A 13378-nucleotide genomic window follows, 5' to 3' on the forward strand; every position below is an offset into this window, starting at 1 on the left:
TTCAAAGCCTGCGTGCAACTACGAGTTTGAAAATCTCGAAATTGAATTTTAGTAAACGAAATTAGAAAGTTGAAGAAATACAGCAGTGACCTAAATGATGAGAGCGTTAAAGAGTTCAATTCATTCATTGAATGAAAGGTCCTTGTACGCAACTTTAAAACAAAAAATACTTGAGAGGTATCAAGGGACACCCGAATGGAACGAAGTTATTTCTTATGTTCAAAAAACCTGTATACATAATATATTTCACTAAAAGAAATATTGAAAACGCCATCTACTGACGCCCAGGAATACTAACGACGCGTCGGTTTATTCTCAAAAACCGCCATCTAGTTGACGCACACGAATAATATCAACGCCCTTTGCCCCTACCATGCAATAATAAAAAGCAATAATAAAAAAGTGTCTTTACAACTTTTTCAGTCTAGCCCAAGGTGAAATGCGCGATAAGGAACTAGGTTCCAAAACAAAACGTGTGGCACTCGGGGTGGTAAAGCGGCGGTTAAGCTATTGTATAGCATTTATTATCAACTTATACAATTATGATTCGCATAAGTCTAGTCACACAAACACCGTGCCGAAGTCTGGAAACGCCGCACCGCTCTGCCGGTCTGAGTGGTGGGTGTTAGGTTTTTTTCGTCACGCAAGTTCTTGATTCGGTCGCCGCGCTCAAAATCCGTGATAAAAGCTATCAAAATCGGTTCTTGTCTCTGGGAGGTTCAATATATTTATATTATTATAGATATTTATATTACGTTGTTGTCACTTCCGGCAAGGTACTTTTGGAACAGTTTACGCTGACTTCCAAATTTAGACGTGGGAGATCCATGCTTCGGCACGAATGAGCCGGCTCGACCGGAGAAATACCACGTTCTCACAGAAAACTGGCGTGAAACAGCGCTTGCGCTGTGTTTCGCCGAGTGAGTGAGTTTATCGGAGGCCCAATCCCCTACCCTATTCCCTTCCCTACCCTCCCCTCTTCCCTTCCCTTCCCATCCCTATCCTCCTCTATTACCCTATTCCCTCTTAAAAGGCCGGCAACGCACCTGCAGCTCTTCTGATGCTGCGAGTGTCCATGGGCGACGGAAGTTGCTTTCCATCAGGTGACCCGTTTGCTCGTTTGCCCCCTTATTTCATAAAAAAAAATCTATTTATAATAATCAGCTGTTGCTTAGAATGTAAGACACTCTCAGCGTCCAAAACAATTAGATCACCCAAGTGCTATAAGATTCTAGGATTAACAAAATACACCTCTCCTTTATGTCGGTATTTAGGACGTTAAAAATATTTTATAACATAATCGAGAACACCATAGTAGAGCTAGATAAAATCGCCATTCTATGCATCTAATTTCGCTGCAGACTGAAAAGGTCTAGAACGTTTCACAGAATAGTGGAAAATGGCGGAAAAAACTTGCTATCGGAGCCGAGGGAATTCCCATCGTACAGCTGATTACCATTACTGTCTGAGAGAATAGAATTCTTCAGTTTTAACTATTCATAAAATATTTCAACCTCTATTTATAATTAAATGGTGAAAAATATAGTAGGGTGAACATGACTAGCGATTGGACAGTACTAGTCATTGGACAGAGCACAAAAATACTAAATGCCGCACTCAGAGTGTAACATTAATTAGTTAAATGTAATTAATTCAAAATTTTGACATAAGCCCCATACATTATCTTTTTTTTTATGAAAGAAGGGGGCAAACGAGCAAACGGGTCACCTGATGGAAAGCAACTTCCGTCGCCCATGGACACTAGCAGCATCAGAAGAGCTGCAGGTGCGTTGCCGGCGTTTTAAGAGGAAATAGGGTAATAGGGGAGGGATGGGAAATTAAGGTTTCTTTCAAAACTACCTGTTTTTAAAAGCTTTTTCTTTAAAATCACGCGTTCTATTACTTTTAAAAAAGGCAGTTTTTAAAGCAACCTTATTATAATAAATATTGTGTTTTTGTGCTTTGTCAAATGAGCGGTACTGTCCAATCACTAGTCATTTACCCTTTGTTAATTAAAAGTATATAAATACATTATATATTTACCAACAGATAATAATAAAAGTCTCAACAAAGAATTCCCGAATTACGTAGCTCGCTACGAGACTCGTAGCCCGGCGTAGCTCGTCACGTAGCTCGTAGCAGCTCTACGTAGAAGTGGTTTACTGCAATTTCAACTCAATCTGACCTTTTACTATAGATATATAGAACCATAGATCTATTTATTGAATCCTATCTATAGAATCTATAGATATTATGATTCAATTTTTATTATGGGTTCCGTAACAAAAGGTTAAAAACGGCTGACTACACACATTTGCTATTTATTTGTCCATAAATGATTCACCATTTAAAAAAACCTAACCTAACTAATATGTATTTAGAAAATGTTTAATATAAAAAAGTATACCTTGTCTGACGGAATCGCAGTCATCTTTTTTATGCCACAGTTTCAAATTCTTAATTATTATTTATACGACGCAAGTACTTTAAAACAACAGAACCGTCAATTTACAGTTTTTGTCTAGACGTTTGAAAATAACTCTCTATTTCTTATTGTAGTTTCTTTCTTTATCAAGACGCTTAAAATAGTTTTTACAACTTTGAATAAAATACACTTTTATTTTAAAACGTTGGTATTTTTGTAATATTGAAACTTACATTAAGTTTGCAATAATATTGAACCATACATTTCGTTTGCAATAACAATGTTTAAACAGAGGAATTAAGTTACTGTAACAGCGAATACAGGGGAATGGGGATAATGAACTTACACGCGGCTGCCACGTGCCATTATTGTATTACGTGGAACACAGTTAAATGGCACAGCATTGTAATAAGATAAAATTAAGTTTAATACATTTTGTTTATCAAAAATGTTTTGGCTGCCAGACTGGCTATCGGTAGCGCAGGAGCGAGAACAGTGGAAGATCCTGGGGGAGGCCTTTGCCCAGCAGTGGGAAACTATAGGCTAATTAAGATAACTAGAGATCGCCCAATGGTCGAAATTCGACCTTAGTTTCAACAACCTTAGGACTACTACCTACATTTTGTAAAAAAAATATTGACTTTATCATATTTTTTCCAACTCTTGTCTCTGGGACTCAGCTGATCTCAGACTGGCCATGTAAGCATTGTATAATAGTATTTAAGATTCAATTAAAAAAACTATAATCCATTTTAAATTTGTCAACAGACTTCAACCATAAATAAAAGAGTATAATTCGTATGTATAAGCTTGTCACTCAAAAATCTGTCATTTTTCCTAGTGTGTGTGTTGTAGTGTTTGTAATCTTTTATTTGTTAAAAAAATGTATGATAAAATCATAATTTCAAAATAATATTAGCTCGATGCACTCCTTCACCATATAAACTATAACTGTGCAAAATTTCATTCGACTACGTTTCTCCATTTTTCGTCAAAAGGGATACAAAGTTTTTGGCTCACGTATTAATATATAGATAGATAGATTAAAAAAAATGTTTTGGTAGATAATGTTGTCGTGGTGCATGGGAAAAGCTGTCACTCAAAATGTTATGATAATTCACAATAAGTCACTGTAAAGCATTTGTGTACTAACCAACAATTTTTTTGTTGGATTTTTAATTCTAATTGACCTAAAGAACATAACTGCATTCATAACCCAATACGTATTTTTTGTGGGATAACACACACAGTACAGTAACAGCGTCCACTTAGGCCACACGCAATATAATCGTTGGATGATCTTGGCAGAAAGGTGTAGGACTGGTGTGGAAAAGCGATTGCTTAAGTTACAATTTACAAAGAAGAAAAAGAGAACTAACCCTAATGTCGGCCACGCACCGTAACATATCCTTGTATGTTTGTGATATTGACACTTATGCTAAGTACTGACATACGGTTTTGATCGATCAAGCAATAACGTCGAGCAAAACCCGCGGCTCGGGATTTCGTCCACACATTCAACATTGCTCGATAGTTTTATTCTAAATCGATATATTTAATTCCATCGAGCCGGCTCGATGCGAGCCTTCGAGCTGTGAGTATTGCGGTCCACACAGTAATTATTACTCGATTTGGAGTAAAACTATCGGGCAAAACCGCATGTTAGTACTTAACATAACATTCAGCGAAAATGCGCAATGGTAACAGCAGAGTAGATAAAACCAGGTTAAACAGCATACAGTATAAATGGATTAAGTCATATTATATTTTTATTTATTTTTTTTATTTTTTTATTTTTGGGAAAACTTACAGCTATTTACAACTCCAATAAGATACATATTACACAGCGATATGCCAATTAAAAGTTTCCACTAGTGTATAATAGGTTAGAACTTAAATGTAACATACTCAACATCAAATCATGACAAACACAATGATCTAAATTATTATGCAACATAATAAATTAAAAAAATTTTAACTAACAATAAGCAACAAAGCTAAACTAAACCTTATTAAAGCACAAGAAAAGGAATATAATATTATTATGAATTCGCAAGCGCTTACTCGTTATGCGTTTATACAGTCTATGGATATTATTGTTATACTCGCTGTGAATAAAACTACTTATATAGAAAGGCGTTTACTGAATAGAATTAAAATAGGCATCAGTCAAAAGTTTTCTGATTTTATTTGGTGTAAGGGAGGATATGTCTTCAAGCGGATTTGTATTCAATAATTTGTTAAATCGTGCACTCGACCTTAACACAAACGAATTCCTACGGTAATAGGTGTTGTAGGGTGGGACATATAGAGGCGTAAAATGACGAGCGTTTCTAAAGGGGATATTAATATTAAATCTACTGAGTAATTCGGGTGCATCTATTTTACTATTCAGTACTTTACTTAGGTAAGCAAGGTCACTAATGTTCCTTCGTAGGCACAGTGGAAGAAAATGGAATTTTTTACATCTGGCATCGTAGTTAGAAAGAAATTGATTACATTTAAACTGGAGATATCTAAGAAAGCGTTTTTGGATAGACTCTAATCTATCTATGTATATATTGTAAGCAGGGTTCCATAGCTCCGAACAATACTCCATGATACTGCGCACATAGGCACAATACAGGATCTTGACCACTTTAATAGATTTGAAATTTCTGCACGATCTAATTACAAATCCTAAGGCTTTCGAGGCCTTGTTAATAACGTAATCTATATGCTCATCAAAAATTAGTTTTGAATCTACAATAACTCCCAGATCCTTTGTAGATTTTTTGAATATAAGAGCCTTATTCTTAAGCTTGTAATTATACTTGATTAAATTTACTTTACGACTAAAGTTGATAGCAAAGCATTTAGATACGTTAAGGTCTAGCCTATTACGCACACAATATTCTTCAAATCTATTCAAGTCCTCTTGCAAAAGGCGGCAGTCATCAAAAGAGGTTATGTTTTTTAATATTTTGGTGTCGTCTGCATATAAAAAGAAATAAACATGGTGGAAGCAGGAAGAAATATCATTTATAAAAATAGCGAATAGCAAGGGCCCCAGTAAGGAACCTTGTGGGACACCAGAAGGTACAAACATCCACCTAGAAATGAAACCATTTATAGTAACGGCTTGAGACCTATTGCAAATATAAGATGTAAACCAGCGAAGGAGATTTCCATGTATACCTGCATTGGATAACTTCTGGAGCAATATACAATGATCTATACGATCAAAGGCCTTGCTAAAGTCGGTAAATATTAAGTCCACTTGTGCGCCTGAATCCATCCCCGAACTTACATGGTCATAAGTTAAGAGGAGATTTGAAGTTGTTGAGCGACCCTTCAGAAAACCATGCTGCTCTGGTATAAACCAGCCTTTGAGAGCAGTATAAACTTGTTGATGCACAATTCTCTCAAATAGTTTAGCAAATATACAGAGTTTTGATATTGGTCTGTAATTTTGAATATTGCCCTTGTCCCCTCCCTTGTGAATAGGTGTAATAAATGCTGACTTCCACATACTGGGCACATATCCTTCCATTAAGGATCTTGAATAAAGAATGGTAAGTGGGAGAACTAGGCTAGTGGCACACTCAACAATAAACAGGGGAGAAATATCATCGGGCCCCGCTCCTTTATGCAAATCTACTAACTTTAGCAATTTCAGTACCTCATCAGGATCAATCGTTATATCTCCCACGGAGTTCTGATGAACGGTATGTTCTTCAGTACATGTTTCATCAGGCGAACTAGTGGAATCAAGAAAATTTGCCTGGAAGTAAGTTGCAAACAAATTGCAAACTTCCTCACCTTCTTTTGTAACCTTACCTTCAAAGCGCATCGAAGAAGGAAACGTAGTAGAAGTTTTGCGAGTACTTTTTATAAAATTCCAAAAGAGTACAGGGTCATTAACTATCGAGTTCTCTGTATTACGAATATAAGACTCATAACACTTGTGCTCCATTGATTTGGCTCTACTCCTAAGCAGTGAGAAAGTAATGTAATCGCTATGATTTCCGTACATTTTAAATTTACGATGAAATTTGTGTTTCTCCCTGATGACTTTCTTTAGGGCAGAGTCATACCATGGCGGGTAACTGTTTGGGGAAATGACCTTATGTGGTATATGAGTGTTCCGAAGGAAGGAAGATATGATTTCTATAGACCTGATAGGTAGTTTTGTGTAACAAACGTCCATTCATTCAAACCTCGCAACTAAAAAATTTATAATAATAGTTTAGTAAAAAAAAAAAATGGCCATAAATGAGAAATAATGAAGTTTATCCAATCACATAATAATGAATGCAATGAACAATGAACAGTTTAAGCCGCACTGTAGTGTAGGGTGCTCCATCGTAACGAGCGCGCGAGGGCCCTACACCTACTGCAGCCCGATAATCGATATCGTGCATAGTGCTGCCACAATCGGTGATAATGCTATCGGAGAAGTTTATTCATAAGCAGATGACTGAGTAATTTGGTCGCGTTACGTCAAACTCAGCTGATAGATTACTACTAAGGATCGCACATTTATCAGATTCTTCGCACATTCTAGACTCTCTGGGAGAGCCATGCTTTGGCACGAATGGGCCGGCTCGACCGGAGAAATATCACGTTCTCACAGAAAACTGACGTGAAACAGCGCTTGCGCTGTGTTTCGCCAAGTGAGTGAGTTTACCGGAGGCCCAATCCTCTACCCTATTCCCTTCTCTACCCTCCCCTATTACCCTATTCCCTCTTAAAAGGCCGGCAACGCACCTGCAGCTCTTCTGATGCTGCGAATGTCCATAGGCGACGGAAGTTGTTTTCCATCAGGTGACCCTTTTGCTCGTTTGCCCCCTTATTTCATAAAAAAAAAACATTTATCAGCACGCACGCGGCGTGCGCGCCGCATTGTATAAAATGATACCGTACGCGCCACATTTCTTGATCTATGCGGCGCGTTCAGCCCGGACGGCGCGTATGGTGCTGACATACGTGCGATCAACTTAACACTGAATAAATGTAACCGGACCGAATGACGTTAGTCCACCACCTGCCTCTATAAGGTGTAGAGTTTTTGTAGACATCTGTACAGTTTTCATAGACACCAACAAAGCTTTCGTAGACACCTGTACAGTTTCCGTAGACACCTACACAGTTTTCGTAGACACCTATACATTTTTCGTAGGCACAGTTTATTTAATGAACAGTTTTGAGTCGCTCCGCATTGCATTATCTTGCATGTCATCACGTTGTAATGTTAACTGATCCCTAGACCAAACAGAATTAAAATTATGAAAGCTGCCCCATGTCTGTGCTGTTGAATATTTCATACATTCGCAAATTGTAGGAACGAGTGCTAAGAACTTGCCAAGAACTCATTACATGTTATAATGGGACAAAGTTTGAGCTGTCATACGGTCCTGCTGTAGGACTTCTAGGCTTTGTTACCTCGTAATAAGGCTTAAAATTGTCGGAACTGTCGGTGACCCGTGTACAATGGAATTAGTTTGAGCCGGAACATTGCTTTATGCTAAGCGTATGTAATGCTCTGTGAATACTGGTACAAGAGGTTTGATTTTTGAAGTGACTACGCGTTGATTTTTTGTAAAACCATACAGGCCACTGGCCAACTAGCACCATGAAACATGTATTACTCTCATTGATATAATAGTATTATGTACCATCGAGGAAATTGATTCCTAGGCAATAGACAGACCAACGTCATTTGGTCGGATCGTGTCAATTTAATGTTAATTGTGATCTGTCGGCTGGGTTTGACATAACGCGACCAAACTACGTAGGTAAGAACTAGGACCCACTTGCCTACGAATCAACTTCTCTGATAGTACTATCAGGGAAATTGATTCATAGGCAGATGGCGGATCTACGTAATTCGGTTGTATTATGTCAAACCCAGCCGACAGATTACGATTTACGACCAAATTTGAATTGACATAAACCAAATAAATGACATAGGTCCGTCAACTGTCTAGCAATGAATACATTTTTTCAATGGTACAATAATGAACCGTTAAAAACAAACTATACGGTTGCAAGCCGGAATTCATCCAGCATACATAATATTTGCCTCTCGGTAGAAAGAAAGAAAGAAGGATAATATATTATTTTTATCCTACATCGAGGCGGTCTAATCTCACATAATTTTATGAATTCTTGATCTGATGATGTGTCCTGATGCAAATTAAAGTTCACAACCTCGCTTTACTTAAAAAATAAATTTGCTTGTTAATTTACAGAATATTTTAACTAAGATACAGCACATAGTTACATTCTTTAGGAACATATTTATGGTTCATGTAGGTGACGTAAATGTACCCCGATTCGACTACTTCAATGCAACATTGATGCAGCAATTCGTTTCCCTTTAAAACTATAAAATTATAATTTGATGAAATGTCAACCCGTAATTGCCGCGCAATCTTGCGCTAGATTCATACTGGAATAATGTAAACGGGTAAGGGAAATGAACTACAATGCAATTCAGTCCATTCCAGTGCATTTATGTCCCCACACACTACCGAAGAAATCTCGCCCAGTGCGCTAGTAGTGCTAAAACCGGCACTACGACGTAGGTCGTAGGTATATAAAATACTTTAGCTGTTTAACAAAAATGCACTGGATCAAACAAAGAAAGTAGCTGCATCAACGTTTTGTGACATTATTAGAATCAGGATATTTCCGAGCAAGTAAGTAACTCATTAAAAAGCGAGTCCCGAACTATTTATTTCCGCGCATTCACTGAGACAGTTTCAGTCGGCTGATGTATGAATATGTAAACTTCCTGCAGAGCTAATGTGCTGTTCTGAAATATTGCGATTTCTTTTTACATACCTGTAAAAGACCGGCGTGCCTTTGACTAGATGATGGAAATTGAATTGAATTCATAGCCGTGCTTTTATTTAATCCTACGAATATTATTATTCGTAGATTTAATCAGTATATTTTATAGTGTGTTTATTTAAAAGTACTTACGACTGCACACAGTGATTTAATGATATTATTTAAGTTTAATTAAGATTTTAACACATATATATTAACTACCAAAATTTAAGACGTGAGTCGAAAAATCGAACAAGTAACATTTCGTAACATACGGACAATAACTCATTTTTTCTCTAATTATTTTAATAAAACTTGTAACTTATCTACTTCATAACCTAGCTATACATATCTATATATATAAAAATGGATTTTCAAATATGTTAGTCGCGCTAAAACTCGAAAACGGCTGAACGGATTGGGTTGATTTTGGTCCTAAAATATTCGTAGAAGTCCAGAAAAGGTTTTTAAGTGACACGAAATTCACCGGGACAGCTAGTAATCCATAGTTTTTCTATTTTAAATATTTTTTCCGGCCCTAAAGCCTCCATTTAACCCGTCGATCGTGGAAAAACGAGACACAATAGTTTATCTATTGGTATCGCGGCCGGATGTGGCCGCTTGGGGCTATAGCAAAAAAACGGGAAGTTTTTTCATGTTACTTACCTTATTCTTCGACTCACGTCTTGAATTGTAAATTATCTACCATATACTTCATGAAATTAAAGTAAGGTGGTCATTAAAAGGCTCTGAGTGCGGTTGTTACAAATTTTATTTCATTATTAAATGCGTCTCCGTGGTCTAGTGGTATAGAGCGTGGCTCTTGACTCGGAGGTCGCGGGTTCCATTCCCGCGTTGGAAACATGTTATTTCCAAGTTCGGTTAGGACAATGCAGGCTGATCACCTGATTGTCTGACAAGTAAGATGATCCATGCGTCGGATGGGCATGTAAAAAGTCGGTCCTGCGCCTGATCTCTCGCCGGTCGTGTCGGTTCCGTCCCACTGGGTTAGCATGCACAGTACACAAGAGAGTGCTCTTGTGTACTGTGCATATACCTGGGCACTATAAAATTACTCCTGCGTCACCGAAATCGGTGTGGGGAGCTATCTTATATATATCTTTAAACGAGCAATTCTTGTATGTATATATATATATATATATATATATATATATATATATATATATATATCGGCTCCAACGATTTTCATGAAATTTAGTATATAGGGGGTTTCGGGGGCGATAAATCGATCTAGCTAGGAATCATTTTCAGAAAATGTCTTTTTATTCGTGTTTTATCGATAATCGATAAACTGAAAAATATGACTCTTCCTGACATCTATTGGCGAATAATAATACTATTTTGTTAGCAACTAATTGTTTTAACGACCAGCAGATGGCGTTATTAAGTAACACTATACTTAATAACGCCATATAATACTGTATAAGGTACTCTATTTAGTAAGCGGTACTCTATGTTTACTATACAATTCCCTTACTGATCAATGATAATAATCAAACTAATGAAAATCCGAATCCCTCAGTTTTGAATAAATTCTACCTACAAATTTAGTTTCTCAAATTCAAATTACAAACAGATAAATCTCAATACAGAAGGGACTGTAAGGGCCAATCATTACGAAGGTACTCCACCTGTCATCGCAATGATCTGGATGGCCCTACGTTGTGAAACAACGGTCGAAAGGGCTAGCGGTTTCCGGAGAGCTCGCGCAATATCGAATCCGCCCGCCCTCGGCGAAGGGCAAAGATCATGTGCACAGACGCGACTGTTCTTATTTTATACCTACGTGTAAATGAAAATGCTAGTTCGTGATGTGAATTAACAATAAAACTATCATTAATCAAAGAATACTATAGATTAAACATGAATATCGTAAAAAACGAGATACAATAGCTTATCTATTGTTATCGCGGCCGGAAGTGGCCGCTTGGGGCTTCATGAATTAAAGTGCCTATTTAATATAAGTGGATGTGATATCTTGAATAAACAAGTTTCTAAAACACTTTGTTCAAAAGTACACAGTGTGTAAGAAGCTCAAAAGAGTAGAAAATAAAATTATTAATAATATTTTTTAGAAATTATAAATAAGATAAATATTTAGGACCAGAATCATCCAAATCGATCAAATTTTAGCGACTTTACCGATTTTACCGAATTCGAATTTTACCGAGACATAAATTATCCATGTTTATATATGTACAAGAAGAAGATTGTACCTAAATACCTCTTCTTTCAGCAATAGTGTCGCCTCTGCGCGAAGGCTTCTCTGACGCAGGGCGGCGCGGGGTTCGCTCAGCTTGGTCAGTGCCCCGCGCGTCGTCTCGCAGTTCGCACGTCTGAACGCCGAACTGATCTATGATATTGCACTTTGTTATATAAACATTAGCGTTTCCAGACGATGAAGGCCTAGAGGAGGATTCAAGGTAGGTAATAGATAATAATGTTAAAACAATCTGCGAAAGAAATTGTTTTTTTTTTCTAATTACTTACATAAACTGTTGCTGGTATCACAAAACACAATATCTTTATATTATGGCATTTAACGATTACATGAAATAATTGCTATTAAGATTTTGCGTCGTAAATGTTTAGTTCTTACTATGTTGTAGTGTTTGAATTAAATTTCAAATTCGATACTGATAAACATGTCGAATGGAAAGTGATTTATAGATTTCCGACGTAACATGTGAATTGAAACGCGAAAAATAATCTATTGTTTCAGTTAAAATATTTTGTTTTACTGAAATAATAAGGTAAACGTTTATTGTCAATTTGAATTTTTTTGGTACTAAATTGTATGTGTTTTTATTCATTTCATACGGAAATCAGCAACTAAATAAATAAGTACGAAGGATACTTATCTCTTATTTGACTTATTATGTTTATTTCGCAAAAAGAAAAGGAAATAATACATTTGTTTAATAATAAAAAATCTAGCCTAAGATAATAAATGCATTGCTGTGTGGCTTAATTTCTTAAATTGCTAGCTTAGTTTACAGTGGAAACGTACTGTCAAAGCCTAAACCCTACATTTTGCCATCGCCGTAATCGGGTAAAAAGGTTGTATTTTATTGCCGGCGGGCACGGGGCACGAAGCGGACTTGGGGCTATTTATATTCGATCGATTGCGGATGGGCGGCCGGGGACAGGAGTCTTTGTTACCAACAAATACGGGGTAGCACCACAACATTAATACATATTGCCCGCAAATTCGTTACAGGAATTTGTTTACAGGAACAATATAACTACGTACATGTTTTAACAAATTTTATTTTACTAGATAACGCCTGCAACCCCGTTGCGCCAAAATTCGTTTTTGGCGCGGAAACCGTAAATTTTTTCGGGATAAAAGGTATCCTATGTCCTTTCGCGAGACTCAAAGTATCTCTATACCCAATTTCAGCAAAATCGGTTCAGCCGTTTGGGCGTGAAGAGGTAACAGACAGGCAAACAGACACACTTTCGCATTCATAATATTAAGTAAGTATATTAGTAAATAGTAAGTATATTGTGCGCTCCTGGGATCTAAAATTTCATATCGTAATTAAAAGCTTAGCGGACTGTATTTTACGAGAGCACGACGTGATACTGCCTTGTTATGATCTCATCTGAAATCACAAGTATGCGTGTGGCGTTTCTGGAAGTCTAGCTACGTCTCTATCTAGTCTGCTGAATATATTTTTACTATACGAATTATACGATACGATAACAATTAAAATGTTGAATAATAAAAGTTAATCAAGGTAGTGGTATTTTATTTAACTAACGCCGTGATACTAAATAAATCATTTAAATAATCTGTAAACCTTTTTCAAGTTACCTATTTTACTATCATGAAGAGTTCTTGTTTTTCGTTTGTATGAACGTATTATAATGTTCTCTTCTATGTAAGCTTTTATTTAAAGAGAGTTGGTTTTACTTCAGCCTCGAGTATAATTATGTTAGTTATCAAGGTCTCTACATACAAACACGTTTGCGGTTTTTGGCGATTTTAAAGCAACTATTTCGCTTATATTAGACGCTTTCGCTTAGACAGAGCTATCGGATAAAAGACAAAATGGTCACTCCTTGCACCCATGAAAATTTACGACCACGACCGTAAAGTCTTATCATTTA

General features: G+C 36.8%; 1 protein-coding gene across 1 annotated transcript in view; it reads left to right on the top strand.

The window, feature by feature from the left end:
• Positions 1–11578: 11578 nt before the first annotated feature.
• The window catches only part of LOC121732782 (thrombospondin type-1 domain-containing protein 7A-like), a 103573-nt gene continuing 101773 nt past the window's right edge, over positions 11579–13378 (top strand). Inside the window, exon 1 of the mRNA XM_042122757.1 lies at positions 11579–11685. The gene's annotated coding sequence lies outside the window, so the exon portion shown is untranslated. The remainder of the gene's footprint in view (positions 11686–13378) is intronic.

Source organism: Aricia agestis, chromosome 12, assembly GCF_905147365.1.
Source record: "Aricia agestis chromosome 12, ilAriAges1.1, whole genome shotgun sequence".
Taxonomy (NCBI): Eukaryota; Metazoa; Arthropoda; class Insecta; order Lepidoptera; family Lycaenidae; genus Aricia; species Aricia agestis.